Here is an 18,040-nt window from a genome sequence, read left to right as displayed (position 1 = left end):
ATCACAAACTTCAGAGTTAATTTCAAGTTTGCTGTTGTTATGTTTGTAAGGGACCCTTCAGTGTATTAAAGGCGCCATACACTAGTTGTAAAACAGAAAGAATATTTATTTAATAGTTGACACGAGTTTTACTCATGACCCAGTTGGCCAGTCAGTTCCTTCCACAGCTGTACAAGTGATCTCATGTACCCCACAGCAAACAGAACCTACGAACTCAGAGAAAGGCCTTATCCGTGCACCACCTACTGGTCAGACAGTCCGTTAAACGCTCTGCAACCATGCTGCCACTTTTAGAGTAATTTGTCTAAGTTGGAAAACTGGGCAGCAAACTGGAAAATGAGGTTCAATGTTGATAAATGCAGGTTATGCACTTTGGCAAAAATAATATAAATGCAAGTTATACACTAAATGGCAGTGTGTTGGGAGTTTCCTTAAATGAGAAGGATCTAGGGGTCTTTGTAGATAACACATTGTCTAATTCTGGGCAGTGTCATTCTGTGACTACAGGTTACATTAGGCAACTAAGCTACAACCTTAATTGCAGGTTGTCCCTGCTTTACAAACAGAAGGAACAAAAAGAAGATTTTGGCACAAATTTACACCTGCCTTGGGTAGGCAGATCCCTTTTGCGTGTTGTGCCGCCTGCTTCCTCTGATTGGATCACCAATGGAATGGAAGAGTTAAATTATGAGGGTAGACTGTCAAGGTTGGGGTTGTTTTCTCTGGAAAAAAGGCGCTTGCGAGGGGACATGATTACACTTTACAAGTACATTAGAGGACATTATAGACAAATAGCAGGGGACCTTTTTACCCATAAAGTGGATCACCGTACCAGAGGCCTCCCCTTTAGATTAGAAGAAAAGAACTTTCATTTGAAGCAACGTAGGGGGTTCTTCACAGTCATAAGAATGGCTTGGATGATTTTTTGGACAGACATAATATCAAAGGCTATTGTGATACTAAACTCTATAGTTAGTATAGGTATGGGTATATAGAATTTAATTAAAAGTAGGGAGGGGTGTGTGTATGGATGCTGGGTTTTCATTTGGAGGGGTTGAACTTGATGGACTTTGTCTTTTTTCAACCCAATGTAACTATGTAACCCTCTGTCTTGCCCAAGCTAGGACTTTGTATCTGTGCCACCTCCCTGCTTCAGTCAGTTGAACACAGGGTTGACTGGGGGGCTCGGGGCCCACTGGGACTACTGTCCAGGGCCCCCTCCGACCCACCACAATGCGCTGCTCAGCACGCCTGCTTAAGGGCACACCTGCTCGAAAGGCGTCGCTCGGTGCACCTGCATGAATGGCGCTGCGCAGCACCTAAATATAATTTTTTTGTTTGTACAGTCTGATCGGGAAACGGGTCTGGCCCGGTGGGGGCCCATTAAGGGTCGGGGCCCACCGGGTTTTTTCCCGGTATCCCGTCGGGCCAGTCCAACACTGGTTGAACACCACATCAGTCTAATATATCTAATTAACGTGGATCTAGAGCCCAGTGAACTTTATTGTAGCATGCTGGAGTCCTTTAGTGACCAAACAGAGGTACAACCATATAGCGTTAAAGAACTATTCCAAAGAATGCTTATAACTTAAAAAATATAAGTTTATTACATATTATAAAAGTCAAACGATCCCCTCAAGGCGCCATGAGGGGATTGTTTGACTTTTATAATATGTAATAAACTTATATTTTTTAACTTATAAGCATGCTTTGGAATAATTCTTTAACGCTATATGAAAACCACATCAGTGTCCCCTTTGACCTTTCCGGGAAGGCATTTCATGTCACCTTGGCCCGGGTTGTCCGCTTGACCCTATCTGCACACTTACTCCCTGACTGTGGCTGAACCATGGCTACTAAGACACTCTCTCCTGGTTGGAGTGCCAGCTACCCGTTCTCACTAGCCCTGCCTGGCTATGGCCACACTTGGAGAGCTACACCTGGACCTGAAGACCACACCCTGGGCAGAACCCCTCCTTTTATACCCTTTACCACCTGTCTCTCTATTTCCCTCTAGTGGCCAAGGGGAACATTACACCCATACTATATGATTCTACCCTTGGTGGACAGTCTACAAATTACCACTCACCAATACACTCATAAGTTTTTATTCAACACTGCCATACACACAAAAATGCATTACATCACACCTCAACAATCATAACGATTCACCCTCTTAGATGTTGGCACATTTGTTACACTTTTCATTCAGCTTCTCCTCCCAAATGGAGTTTAAATGTAGACTTGCCATTGCAGTCAATTTTTCTTAAATCTATATCTTTGCAAATACTTACATTTTTTTTTACTATTTTTCTATCCGGAGATCCCAGTCAAAATTCTACATGGGTCCCATACTATTACACAATCACCCTCACAAAGAGACTTGGGTGCCAGTGGTTCCTAACCAGTAGATTTATTACACAAATATATAAATGTTCACCAAAGGTATAATATCACATTGTACACATCAAATTTATATTGGATATTACTCACACTACAGATGTCGGCCCCCACTGTACCAACAGTAATGAAATTGATTATACAAAGGTTTCCCTAAGTTCTACTCACTTAACTGATCCCCAACTAGTGGATTGTGAGAAACAGGTTTCTCTCTGACACCTTGGATGTTGCTCCTAGTTGCCTCAAAGTAGGTGCTTCTTTCTGAATTCCTGGCTAAAAGATAAGCTTTTAGTTGCATAAAAAAACAGGGGTACTGTCAAAGAGAGCCTCCTGGAGGCTACCAGTCCATAATGAGGCTACCAAATAGCCCTTATTTGACACACAAACTTTTACATGCTTATGTTGCTCTCCAACCTTTTTTTTACAATTGAATGTCTCATGGGTAAAAAAGTTTGGGGACCCCTGCCCTGCAACTTACCTAGAAACTACTAAGGTTTTAAGTCTCAAACTCCTAAGGATGCCATAATAGTAGTAAAAAGTTCTGTACTGGCCAAATTATTCCCACTACCTACAAGGCCCTCAAAGTGGTACTCCAAGATAATACTCATTACTGTTAGCCTATCTACATGAGTCCCTATGCTGGCAAGTGATTTATTCTTCTGCTTTTCTTGCTGGAGGCTCTAACTCTGAGCCTTTTAGGCATTCAAAGGGCCCTAAACCCAGCTATCACCTTCTTTTTATAGACTAGAGAAACAATCTAACACAACTTGTCAATTCCCAATCTGCCCCCGAGCATGCTAGCCTAAATGGTAAACCACTTCTCCAACCCATAATTTTAATAGACCAAGCCCAACAGCTAAGGCTAACTCTTCTACATAGACTCAAACCTTCATAGATCTATGATGGACAACAATGAGAGTTTCCTTTTTTAAAACTGTTTCACTTATTTCCGACAAAATGTATTTATTAATGTTCTACAGGTATAGGACCCTTTATACGGAAAATCATTATCTAGAAATTAGGGGAAGACTATCTCCCATAGGATCCATTTCAATCTAATAATTCAATTTTTTTTTAATCTGTCCTTGTTGGAGGCAAAACAATCCTGTTAATTTAATGTTGAAATATTTTAGTTTGAAGATCCAAATAACAGAAAGATTCCTTATCCATAAAATCCTAAAATCCCAGGTCCCGAGTATTCTGGATAATGGGTCCCATACCTGTACCACACTTCTATGGAGATGTAATTGACTGATCTTGTAGTGCCAGTTGGTTAGTTTTCAGAGACACTTATCAAGCTGAAAAACCTGTGACTTCACGAACATGGTGATAAAATATTCTTGAATGATACTGAATTCACAGCAGAATAGAACTGATAATTTGTTTTTGGGGCAACTACATTTTACGCTGAGTGCTGTGAGGTTTCAAAGCAAGAATCATCATCTTTTAGCACATCTGCATTATGGGCACATATCACACAGTAGTAACAAATGCGACAGTTGTACGGCTGATATAAGATGATGCGCTGGTGGGAAACAAGATGTGAATAACTTTTCAGGTTGCATTTTAATTACATTTTAAATTGAGAAGAGAGACTGTCTGAGGTTAGGATAAGGTTCCTATAATGACAAACATTTTAAAGACTGAAAAAAACTTAAAATCTTAGTACTGAGACTGACAATGACTACATAAACCATGCAGCAGATTTTAGACTAATTCAATGCATATATTTTCAGAAAATACTTTGGCTTTTGGTTTCTATGTTGCGTTGGCCTTTATGGTGATTTAACCCTTTGCCTGCCACTCAGCCGGCATTTATTTCTGCATTATATATTTTCTTATATTGTGACATTTATATGATATATATTCAGGGGCCGAATCACTAAATTCGAGTGAAGGATTCGAAGTAAAAAAAACTTCGAATTAGTATTTTTTGGGCTACTTCGACCATCGAATGGGCTACTTCGACCTTCGACTACGACTACGAATCGAAGGATTCAAACTAAAAATCGTTCGACCATTCGATAGTCGAAGTACTGTCTCTTTAAAAAAAACTTTGACCCCCTACTTCGGCAGCTAAAAGCTACCGAAGTCAATGTTAGCCTATGGGGAAGGTCCCCATAGGCTTGCCTAACTTTTTTTGATCGAAGGATATTCCTTCGATCGTTGGATTTAAATCCTTCGAATTGTTCGATTCGAAGGATTTACTCGTTCGATCGAAGGAATAATCCTTCGATCGTACGATCGTAGAATTTGCGCTAAATCCTTCGACTTCGATATTCGAAGTCGAAGGATTTCAATTCCTAGTCGAATATCGAGGGTTAATTAACCCTCGATATTCGACCCATAGTGAATCAGCCCCTCAGTATCTTGTTTATCAGTCCCTTGACGTTGTTCTTCTAGGTCTAACTTTTCTAAGTATTTTGAACACTGACCACTCATTTTATTTGTTTTGGTGATTTTAATGCACCTTTACATCTGCATAGGAAACTGGAATACAAACAATAAAATCCAACGTGAATTTTTGTTACTTGTTTTTGCCTGTAAAACTTGCAGTGGGAAGGTACAGGTATGGGACGTGTAACCTAGAAATCGTTGGGACCTGGGATTTTCTGGATAATTGATCTTTCTGTAATTTGGATCTTCATACCTTAAGTCTACTAGAAAATAAACATTAAGGGGGGTTGTTTATTAAAGTGCAAATGCTAAAAACTCGAAACTAGTTTTTTTACTGGAAAATCTGAAGACATTTTTCGAGATTTATTATATCCCGAGGCTACACAAAGTCTGAATCCTAAAATCAGCCATCTCAGACTTGCCGAGGTTGTGTATAAGTCAATGGGAGAGGTCCCATTCCTATTTGGAAGTTTCTGTGGTCTGCATTGGAATTAGCCCAAAGATCAGAGCAAAAATCCTTGAAAAAGCCTGAAAAAATCATACAATTCAGGTTTTTGCTAGATTTTATCAAGTTTTTCCCCAATCCGATGAAAATGAGATTTTTAAATAATAAATAAGGTCAAATTGTGGATTCTAGTTTGGTCTGACTTTTATTTTAAAAAATCAGATAATTTCGGATTTTAATAAATAATTCCCTAAATAAACCCAAGCGTCTGGTTTTGCTTCCAATAGAATTAATTATATCTTAGTTGTGATCAAGTACAAACTACTGTTTTATTATTACAGAGAAAAATAAAATACTTTTTCAAAAATATAGTTTCTTTGATAAAAATGGAGTCTATGAGAGATGGCCATTAACAGGTTTACAGATAATGGATCCTGTTTTGAACGCTGTTCACTTATTTTATTAATTTTTGGTGAAACTAGAATTGCTACAATAAGTATAGAATTATTGTGCTTGAAAAATATGTATTTGGGTTGTATTATAGGGTTAGGTTTGGAGGCCTAATAATGAAAGGTCATATTTGAGTGGTTTTAGAGATTTTTGAAACGATGAATGATGATGTGCGAAATTGCGTCGTTTCGCAGAAAAATTTGCGAAACGGCAAAAAATTTGCGAAACGGCTCCGGCGTCTCGTTTTTAACGCCGGTGCCCATTTTTTTCTACGCAAATTTTCGCGGGCGTTTTGCGAATTTATTCGCTGGCGGCGAATCGCGCAAATTCGCTGCGAATTCGCACCTGCCGAATAAATTCGCCCATCACTAACTACGACTAAACATAGAATTTTTCTGGTCGAGTTTTTTAAGGGGAGATTTATTATAAACTAAATTGTATGGTATCCATTCCATCATTGCAAAAAAAATTCTCATTATATAGTTTTATATATATATATATATATATATATATATATATAGTTTTATATAAAATATGTAACGATGAGTAAACAGTTACACAAGATGCACAAAAGAAACATTTTCCGTATTAATTAGGCAATTGCTTTCCTTTTATAAGAGCATTTTATGTCCCTACCTAACGCAGCAATGAAATGGAAAATGATCAGCATATTTGTCTATTAAATGCACTAATATATGATTGGTGTATTGTTATAGCTGTGCTAATTTCAGTTGTATAAAGCAAGGTTATCGTGCTGGTTAACATAGTACATATATTTTAAAGGATTTCATGCTTATGGCATTAGAAAGAATAAAGGCTGAATAGTGTCACACTGCTTGCAGCCACTGGCGGATAAATTATTTGCTGCACTTTGCTGACAGATGTATCTCTAAAAGGCATACTTAGCTGTGCTTTGTAACAGGCAGAGATTGCATTCCTTACATCTAGGTCATCTCACTTTAACTGCTTTTGCTAGTTATTTTATGATAAGAAGCTCTTATTTGCAAAACAATTAAGCAAAGTCCAGCTTGCAGCTTTCTGAAGGATATGGCAAGCGTTACGTTTTATTCCTCTGATTTGTGAAAATCATCAAATTATCCTCTGTTATTAGGCAAGGTAGGGCCAGGGGCATAACTACAGAGGAAGCAGACACTGGGGCAAATTCACTACACGACGAAGCACCTAACGCTAGCGTGAATGCGCCAGCGTTGAGCATTTTCGTTAATTCGCAATTCACTAACGGACACTGGCATAAATTCGCTAGTGTTACTTCGCACCCTTATGCCTGGCGAATTTGTGCAACGGACGTAACTACACAAATAATTCACTGACGCGCGAATTATTCTGAACGCTACCTCATAGTGCAATAGAGTAGATAGGGATTGCTTCAAAAAAAGTTAAAAATTAAAAGTCCCAAAAAAGCTGGCGTTTTTTCATTTTTTATGGGTGATAGGCTAAAAAAGATCAAAATTTTTTTGGGGCTCCCCTCCTTCCCCCTACATTTCCTAACTCATGGCACCTTAACCATACAGTGGGCACATGTGTAGGGCAAAATAACAATTTTATTTGCTGTTTTGAAGGTTTCCCAGGCTTGTGTAATGCTGCTACATATACCTCCATTGTAACTTCAATTTGGCGGTCTCTTACCTCCCGGCGCGTCTCTGCTAGACTTATGGTGCGTAGGCGCGCACTTCCGGTTTAATCGCCCTTGGGGGTAATGGACGGTGGCGTCATCGGCACTAGACACTGAGTGTCATGACGTCAGGTTTTGGCTCCGGATTAGAAATTTGGTGTCAAATCTTCCTTAAAAAGCCGGTTCTCTTTTTTATCTGTGCTTGGCTTCAGTTCACTGATCCTGCCCTTTGCTCTGTCTTTGAATTCCTGGTTTTGAATCCTGCCTGACTTTTCAACTACGAATTCTGCCGCCTGCTTTGAACTTTTTGCTTGAATCACAATTACGTCTTCTCTAAATCCTTGCCGGTATCTCGTTTACGGACTTATTTCTAGTTACACACTTTTCCCTGTTGGTTTCCGCAGCAGAAAGCCCGGGGCCCCAAAAGGGCGCCGTGAACACCGGAATCTACAGGGTTTCCCTGTGCATTTGAGTGTACCCATCACTGTGCAAGGTTCCTAATAACGTGATCATTACACCCCATGTAGCAATTTTAATTTATCATGGTAAATAAGGATTTTTGGGGGGCCCTAAAATTAATTTGCTATGAGGCCTAGTAACATCCAGTTACACCACTGGGTACGGCTTTAGGAACTTGGAACAAGAACATGGACTATTCCAGAGTAGAAATTTTTATGTGGCAAAATTTTAACAACAATGCATTTTTATTTAACTTTCTCTTTGAAGATGACTATTAGCTCTGAAACACAATGGGGAAAATTCACTAATCGCAGAAAATTCGCCAGCGTCAGCTTTGCCACACTTCACCAGGCGTACATTCGCCAGGGCTGCGCAAATTCACTAAAATCCGAAGTTGCGTCCAGGGAGGCCGAAGTTAGTGAAGTTGCGCTATTGTTACTTTGTCAAGCAAATCGAAGTTACGCTATCGATGCCTAATTTGCATACAGCGCCAAGTTAAAGTACAATGGACGTATATGCAGCAGCAACTACATTACACTACACAAGCCCGGGAAACATTAATAAAATAAAATAAAGTTGTTATATTGCTCTACACATGAGCCCACTGTATAGTGTAGGTGCCATATGTTAGGAAATGTAGGGGGAAAGGAGGGTACCCCCCCAAAAAAAATTACAATCTTTTTCAGCCTATCACCCTGAAAAAAGTAAAAGTCGCCAGTGTCCAATATTTTTGAAGAATCTCCTATCTACTTTACTAAGTAAAGTCTGGTGCGAGAGGTAACGTTTAGTAAAATCTTCAACTTAGTGAATTAGCGTAATTAGTCCCTTCACCAGAGGCAACTTCGTCTGGCGTTAGGGTGCGAAGTACCGCTAGAGTCTATTTTGCTAGCGAATTTACGCCACCACCCGTTAGTAAATCGTTGAAGTGCCAAAATGACACCATGCTGGCAAATTTTCGCTAGCGTTCAGCACTTTGCCTTTTAGTAAATTTCCCCCAATAAATCCTCACAAATCCACCAGAGAAGAGAACATCAGAAGGAGTCAAATTGGTAAGCATGTGGTCATTTGATCACTTTATAATTTCTAAATCACAGCCTGGTGCTGTTCTGAGACAATTCAATATGTCTTCTGCTTTTTTTGTTCCCACGTCTATGCATTCCCCCCAAACTATCATAACTCTTTGTGCAGTGGCTGACGACGAGATTTTTCATCAGTGATTGTTTTTGCACAGCTGCGGGCGACAAATCTCTAGGAAATGTGTCTCCATTGAAAATAATTGAAATCACTGGCTGTGAAGTTGTCTGAAGTTTCCTCCCGAGGCAACTTTGGACAACTTTGAAAGAACAAAGCGTTGGTTTTGCGTCGGCGATATATATTATTTTCCAAAGGAGATGCATTTTCATCTGTACCCTCTTCAGTGCCAATTATCTACTCCTAAAGTTGCTTCCATTAGAATCCTTCAATGGATTATACTCACTGGAACTAATCTTAGAACATTGTGGCCATCCTGAACTTTAATATGAAAATATCCGGCACAGCCTGGATGCAAATTTGTGGAATTCACCAAAAATAAAGGGGGTCTTCTAACCTTAGACATACTAAGTGCTGCAATACTAGACCAAGCTACAACTTGGAATTTACTCAGAGGGGGGAAAATATCAGACTTACCATGGTCAAAAGACAATTAAAACAAATATAATTTTCTATCCACAGAGGCCACATGTTTGGTCTGGTCCAAGCAGAAGAAAAGCTCTAGCTGTGCATTTTTCCCTAGTCCCACCAATGTGAGCTATAGCATTGTAGGCACTACATGCGCATTTGGTGCCCTAGCTTCAAAACTGCTATGCAAATTTACAGCAATAGCCCTTTTTCTGACTTCCCATATCCACAGCCTTCAATCCCCTTTATGAGAATTAAAAGAACTCAAACAAAGCCCAGAAAGGTGTATTGTGAGTTAATATCTTGCCAACCTTATGGCTGTTTTGTGCTGCTGGAATTCCTGATACTACAGCCATCAGGATGTGACTCCAGTTTCTTTATAGGCTTTGCTAATGATGGCAAAGTATTTGAACAGGAATTAGTGTTCCGATTTCTTTAGAAGGAGAGGATAGTGACAAGCTACACTAGTAATATGGTATTGTTGTTTTCAGTGGCATAACTATAGAGGAAGAAGACCCCGCGGACGAGGCAGGGAACAGGGGTACCTTGAACTAAGGGGTCTGTTTCATCCACAGTTAACAAGAAAAAAACCCATCCCCAGCCGCTCTTCTAAACGCCGGGACAGTGTGTTTCGCCTACTTAACACGACCAGCGCATTTATCTTGATGAGTTACAGTGCACCAGAAGTACAATCTATTCTGGCTTCATCTGTACCTTCGGCGGTAAATGGAGGTGGAGGGAGGATAGGGATCGGAGTTAGGGTTGCCACCTGTCCGGTTTTGACCCAGACAGCCTGGTACTTTGAGGGGCTGCCCGGGTCTATACTTCCTGCCAAATAAGGAAGCATCTTGTGTCTTGCCCCAACATCACACACTTAGATCAGCCATGTCAGGTACCATTCCAGAGATGCCAGTCCCACTTATTAGCTCTAAATACTCAAAGTAATGAATAGCACACCCAATATCAAAAAAATAATAGAAAAATTTATTACAAAAAATAAAGAAAATACAAAAGATTATACAAAAATAATAAATAATGAAACAGAGAGCCCAACGCGTTTCGACCTTAGGGGTCTTCTTCAGCCTTTTTGTTTTTTTTATCTATTTGTGCCCCTGAGGAAGACCCCTAAGGTCGAAACGCGTTGGGCTCTCTGTTTCATTATTTTTGTATAATCTTTTGTATTTTCTTTATTTTTTGTAATAAATTTTTCTATTATTTTTTTTGATATTGGGTGTGCTCTCCGTTACTTTGAGTATTTATAGTCTTGTCTGGAGACCCTTGTGGGGAGTCCCTTATGGATTAGCACCCCTCATTTTACTTTAATGGGTGTGCGCCTTCTCTCTATATTTTGTTTCCACTTATTTTCTCTTATATGTCCATGATTTCTAATAGGGATGCACTGAATCCAGGATTCAGGCTTTTTCAGCAGGATTCAGACGAATCCTACTGCCCGGCCGAACCGAATCCTAATTTGCATATGCAAATTAGGGGTGGCGTGAAATTGCGTGAAAGCAAGTAAAAAAAGTTTTCCCCTTCCCACCCCCAATTTGCATATGCAAATTAGGATTCAGATTGGTATTCTGCTGAATCTTTCACAAAGGATTGGTTCGGCTGAATCCAAAATTGTGCATTCAGTGCATCCCTATTTCTAATATAGCCCCTTTGCAGCATGACATATGGCAATACATAGTCCAAACACACTCAATGCTTATATTTATACTACTACTAGGGGAGGGATCTGTTACAAAAACCCATAAGAACATTACTACCTTTCTAACCCAGGGAAAGACATAGTTCCTGGCAACTGGTTCTATCATGACATTTATGTGGGGTTAATAGAGCATCATGTTTGGATATATTAGATCCCTACATGAACTTGTTTCATATAATGCTTTCTGGTTTTGACATTTAATGGTATATTTATGGGATGTAATTATAATTTAGCTCTCTCCCATTAGCACTCACTATTTCACCTACTTTACATCGATAAATTAGCAGTGTATAGCTTTTCTCTTCCATATTTATAGTCTCATGTCCTGATTGGTTCTCATATAGCACTGCTAAAGGTTTCACAATGTATGTCCTGCATCAAAGGGAAAATCTGATAATATTACATTTTGCTTGCCGGTATTAATCAGCGCAGCTAACACACTATCCCAAGACAACTGCAGAATTTTGAGTAGTTTAGGTTGACACTATGAAAAATTGATTTTTATAAGCCCCTTTTATTGCTGGCAGACATATTTCTTGGGCTGTAATTTACAATTGACTAACATAAATCTTGTTAAATTTAACACTGTTTCTCAGCATTTAATTATCCCATTGCTGACCTCTCTATGGCATCATGTGAACGCTTGCCTGGCTTTTGCTACAGAAATTATATTGTCATTCTAATGTGAATATACACGGTCTAGCAGCAGCGTTGTGTCTTTAAGTCCCTAGTAAACGTGGCTTGAGAAGTGGTACAATAGGAAAAACCACACATGCATAAGGAATTTGTAGTTATAGAGATAATAGCTGAGTATGGCAAGAGGCATATGGCCAAAATATGGTGAAAAATTTCTGAAGCTGCCTCCAATTGTACTTTAAAATGGGGGAAAAAACGACTTCAGTCCAAAGGCAGGGCCCTGGATAAACTTTATATTGAGTGTCAATATCATTATCTGTAAGTGATGGGCGAATTTATTTGCCAGGCGCGAATTTGCGGTGAATTTGCACGATTCACCGCCGGCGAATAAATTCCCGAAAACTTGCTGGCGTCAAGAAAAATGGAGACCAGTGTCCGTTTTTTGGACGCCGGCGCATTTTCGCCAAAAGAAAAACCCTGAATTTTCGGCGAAACGGCGCAAATTCGCCTATCACTAGTTATCTGTATATTTTCATAATTGAGGGTTGATTTATTGAATTTCTTGTATTTTTCCCCCCATTAATTAACAATTGCCTTTTCGACATCAGTTGTGTTTTTTCGCTGCCACAAAACGCAATCGATGCAAGAACGAGATTGCAGAAAAACTTGCAATCTCAGCTTGAGTGAGTTCATATAGGGCCTCCTTTCTTGCTTTCTCTGTTATTGCATCCATTTTAGTCTTTATTTTAGAGCATGATTCAATTGCACTCCTCTAACAATCTGTATGCCGAGTGTTATACGTTTATTTTAATTGTGATCAAAATTGAGTCTTTTAACTATATGTATGAGATGGACTGTGCAATGTCTCTTTAGGTACAATCTCCAGATTCACTACATTGCTCCATTCTCCAGATTTCCTTTGAAAATGTGGTTATTAGATGACACCTATTGTGTATGTTTGTTACTGGTGACCTGCTGATCGTTGTGTCACGACCGGCACCCAATACCAGAACAAATGCCAAGCACCCTGGTCTCGGCTCGGCTTCACCAGTCGTGTGACCACTGTTGGGCTTCGGGAGGAGCCCTCAGCTTACTTGGGTGCCACCTGGACCTAACGAGAGGTGCAAGGCGAGATGTTCTGGCTGGCAAAGGGGCACGGCTGTTAGCAGAGTCTTTTGGGCCGAAGGTCACGGTACAAATGGAGCAGGCAAGAGAATCGTCAGACAGGCTGGGTCGAGGCAGGCAGATATCAAGAATCGTCAGGCAGGCAAGGGTCAAACCGGGTTGTCAATCAAGGGGTTAAGCAGGAAGAGTTTTCGTAGGCAGGCGAGGGTCAGGATACAGAATGCAGAATAGTCAGGAACAGGCTGGGTCAAACACGGGTAATCAAACAGACAAGATACAGAACAGATCGGATGCACAAGGCTCAGGAACCACTAGAAACAATATCTATCACGGCATCAGTCAGCAGTCTGAATGGGCCTTTTATAGGGCAAGAATTCCACGCCCAAGAACGTGCGTTTTCGCGCCAAAGCGCGCTGGCGCAATTGCACCAGCGCGCCTGCGCCTTTAGGAGGCGCGCCACGCACGCCCTAAGAGCACTAATGGTGCCGGGAGTGATGGTATTTTTAGTAGTACCATTTTGACCTCGTGTAAGACAAAACTCAGTAAAGGAAAACCTTTAGAAATAGCAATTTATTCATACAACATAACAGTTTTGTCAGGGTAAGCTGTTGGAGTAACACACAGAATGTCATCCAAGGACTTACCAAAGACACACCTCTTGGTCCAGGCGTTATATAGCTTTCAAAAGGCATTTACAGTTATTGTAACAAAGGGTTCACGGAAATACCATACATAGTCTGACTCCTCCTTGTACAATAAGGGGCAGATTCACTAAGGGTCGAATTTCGAAGTAAAAAATACTTAGAAATTCGACCCTCGAATTGAAATCCTTCGACTTCGAAGTCGAAGGATTTAGCGCTAAACGTTCGTTCGATCGATCGAAGGATTTTTCGTTCGATCGAACGATTAAATCCTTCGAATCTAACGATTCGAAGGATTTTAATCCAACGATCGAAGGAAAATCCTTCGATCAAAAAAAGTTTAGCAAGCCTATGGGGACCTTCCCCATAGGCTAACATTGACTTCGGTAGGTTTTATCTGCCGAAGTAGGGGGTCGAAGTTTTTTTTAAAGGGAAAGTACTTCGACTATCGAATGGTCGAATAGTCGAACGATTTTTCGTTCGAATCGAAGTCGAAGGTCGTAGTCGAAGGTCGAAGTAGCCCATTCGATGGTCGAAGTACCCAAAAAATACTTCGAAATTCGAAGTATTTTTCATTCGAATGCTTCACTCGAGCTTAGTGAATCGGCCCCTTAATGTCTAAAGGATTTACTTAGTCTTACATGTTATCAAAGGAATGTTGTAACATACTGTGCCTAGCTCCAACGGTCCACAACCTTGCAATCAGCTATTGGCTAACAAAGGCCATTGTGGTATTTCCAGTAATTTGAGCAGCACTTCAGCTAAGAGGGGCCCCCATCAGACAGGCTGGCGTTATGCTGACACTCTGGAATTTAAGTAACAGAGTGATGATCTTTTGTTTGTATGGCCTAGTATAAGCTATATGAGTGACCATTGTCCACAGTAGACCATTAGCCCTTATAGTCCATCCTGCCATGAGCCCTATTGCGTTATGGCGTCATAGAGGGTGGGGGTGACAACTATCAACCCTCTGACACTAGCCATTCGTCCGTCTTAGGATTTAGACCGTTCCAGATATATTTTATAATAACAGGAGGAGGAAGGAGAAGGTGCGCGGCGGCCGTGCACGCCGCCGTACCACTAGACCACCAGGTATTTTTATTACAGGTTGAAGCCCTTTATCCTCAGATGTTCCCAGTCCACAATAGGAAAGCAATAGAGGGCAGTGTAAGTACAATACAGAGGAAACAAAATAAAATAAATAAAGTGTATCTTAAATGACATAGATAACTCAAGACAGTGATTTGTGTGCATGTGTGTGGGAGGGACTATTCCCTTACATTTTACTAAATATTTTACCATAAAGTGTTTTTATATTGAAAATAGATATGGAATCGTACAATAGTGAGCATAAGGTATGCAAGCACCACTGCTACTTTAAGGCCATTCTAATGTAACAAATTAGAGAACAATATACTGTATAATTATATGATATACTTCAATACACATAAATACATAATTGACACAATTATCTGCAGAATTTCTTTATCACACTAGAGAATCTTATTAATCAGTACTTACAATTCATCATCATTTCAAATGCCGGGGGTCAGTGCAGCCTCACAATATCACATTATGTACATGGTTTTAGTTTAAATGATGCTCAATCTCTTTGTTTGTAACCTCATTTTTGCTGATTTGTTTCCATACCGTTCACTGATTTTATGCAGCCTTGGCTCCATGTTCTGGAAAAGTATTGCAGGGAAAGAGCTGAATGATTTTGAGAGCAATTACTTTTGTTTATATACAAGAGAAGATCGATAGATCTGAATGGTATGTGAAATAGTCGTTATATCTATAACAAAACAAAAAATGTAAAAGTTTTATCTCTTGCTGCATATTTGTATTTATTCCTCCTGTTGATAATTTTATTGCTATGACCTCGTTATTTGGAAAGCAAAACTCAGAGATAAGGCTATTTCATGCTTTGATTAAAGACAATTTCCGATATATGGGCATGAATCAGACAAAGATATGCTCTTTATACACATTGTCTAAGCTCCAAAGGCTATTTTGATACTAAATTATATAGTTAGTATAGATATGGTATATTTAACTTATGTGAAATTAGGGAGGGTATGTGTATGGATGCTGGGTTTTTATTTGGAGGGGTTGAACTTGATGGACTTTGTCTTTTTTCAACTTGATTTAACTATGTAACTAATGACTACTGGGGATTAGAGATGTTTGGGTTGACCAGAAACCTGCTGTGACCTGTGGGTTGACCATCGTTGTTCGGGTTAAGATTGGGTGCTGGTCAGACAGGGGAAGTACACTCCTAATCTCATAGACTACCTGTTTTTTAATCAGGGGCACACTGAAGTAGGCTATAGAGCAAATATATAATGTATATAATAACCATCAGAACTCATAGCAGGATGGCACAGAGACCATTTCATGTATAAATACCCCCAAAACACATAGCAGGATGGCACAGAGACTATTTCATGTATAAATACCTGCCAGAACTCATAGCAGGATGGCACAGAGATTATTTCAGGTTTCAATACCCCCGAGAACTCATAGCAGGATGACACAGATATTTAGGGGCACATTTACTTAGGGTCAAATATCGAGGGTTAATTAACCCTCGATATTCGACCATCAAAGTAAAATATTTGGAATATCGAAGTCGAAGGATTTACCGCATTTCTTACGATCAAAGGAAAAATCGTTTTTTAAATCCTTAGAATTGAACGATTCGAAGGATTTTAATCCATCGATCGAACAATTTTCCTTCGATCAGAAAATTGTTAGGAAGCCTATGGGGACCTTCCTAACATTGAGGTTCGTTAGGTTTTAGGTGGCGAAGTACTTGGTCGAAGTTTTTTTACTTCGACTATCGAATGGTCGAATAGTCGGCCAGATATCGATCGGTGAAGCCTGTCGGTGGGCCTCATACACTGGCCAATAAGCTGCCGACACAGTCTGTTCGCAGCTTTTATCGGCCCGTGTATGGCAACCTTAACTGTACACCTCATGCCCCAAGAATTTCTTCATGAACTTCTTGATCCACAGGCATGTTGATTCGTTATTTATAAAGTATTGATGGCTGCTTGGCTAGTTATAACCACTACTCCGTGTTCTAATAAGACAAAATACCAACAAATAACTGAATACTTATGGCGGAGCTTTGCCAAGACATTCAGTAACACTCCAGCATTTAGTTATTATAGAAATATTGTCATACTGTCATTAACTTACTTTTGTGCTGTCTTGTTACTGGAAGATCTGGGAATAAAATATAATAATATAAAAAACCCGACTCTAGGGAATAGATTGACTGTTTGATGGATGAATACAAGCTCTTGCTGCAACCTTTTTAGGAAACACTGATGCAATTTATTGAGCAGAGCAATTTATCCTGTGGCTCTTCGGCTATGGCTAAACTGCAGATCCACGCTGAGAAGCTCCGTGGGACGTATAGATACCGTGCAACACGAGAAGCTGCTATAATATTAAATGTCTGCTGTAGGAAATGCAACAGATTTAAGCAATGTAAAAAGAGATGTTAAGGAGATTAAATCTGTGTGCAGAGTAATTGGAGTGTTGACAGAAAGGCAGACAAGTTAATAGTGTCGTCAACTAGGAGGAAGTTATAAGGACATAAAATTCAAGATGGTAAGAACAACAGTATGAAAGCTTTCTTAACTGAATTCATTTCAGTGCATAAACAAGGCTGGTTTAGTGGAGAAAAAAGAATGTCTCGTCCTGAACATCCCACACAATCAATTCTCTTTATAAAATGTAACAGAACAGTGTCCATTTATAACAGCGTGAGAGGAGGGTGAAGAACTAGGCTACTATTACTTGGGAGTAGTAGCACAGGTCCTGATAAACTGATATATTCGGGCATAGCAGGCCTTAGACTGTGTTAATACACAGTGCACTTTTAATTGTGATGTTCCTGTTTGCACCTGTACCACCGGCCCGTTGATTAAGTGGGCAAGGGACATAAAAGTAGATATAATTTGGATGGAGATTGTTACCTAAAAGGACTTCTGTCTATTTTTATGGGTGTCATTTTCAAATGACACTGTTTACACTGCAAATAATTCTCTCTACAATATAAAATTAAATTCTTGAACCAGCAAGTGTATATTTTTAGTTGTAATATTGGTGTGTAGGTGCATCTCAGGACATTTTGCCTGGTCATGTGCTTTCAGAAAGAGCCAGCACTTTAGGATGGAACTGCTTTCTGGCAGGCTGTTGTTTCTCCTACTCAATGTAACTGAATGTGTCTCAGTGGGACCTGGATTTTACTATTGAGTGCTGTTCTTAGATCTACCAGGCAGCTGTTATCTTGTGTTACCGAGCTGCTATCTGGTTATCTTCCCATTTTTCTGTTGTTACGCTGCTGGGGGGGAGAAGAGGGGTTATATCACTCCAACTTGCAGTACAGCAGTAAGGAGTGACTGAAGTTTATCAGAGCACAAGTCAAATGACTGGGGGCACATGGTAAACTGACAATATTCTCGAGTGAT

The sequence above is a fragment of the Xenopus laevis genome, chromosome 2L (assembly GCF_017654675.1).
Source record: "Xenopus laevis strain J_2021 chromosome 2L, Xenopus_laevis_v10.1, whole genome shotgun sequence".
NCBI classification, from domain to species: domain Eukaryota; kingdom Metazoa; phylum Chordata; class Amphibia; order Anura; family Pipidae; genus Xenopus; species Xenopus laevis.
This window is presented reverse-complemented; position numbering follows the sequence as displayed.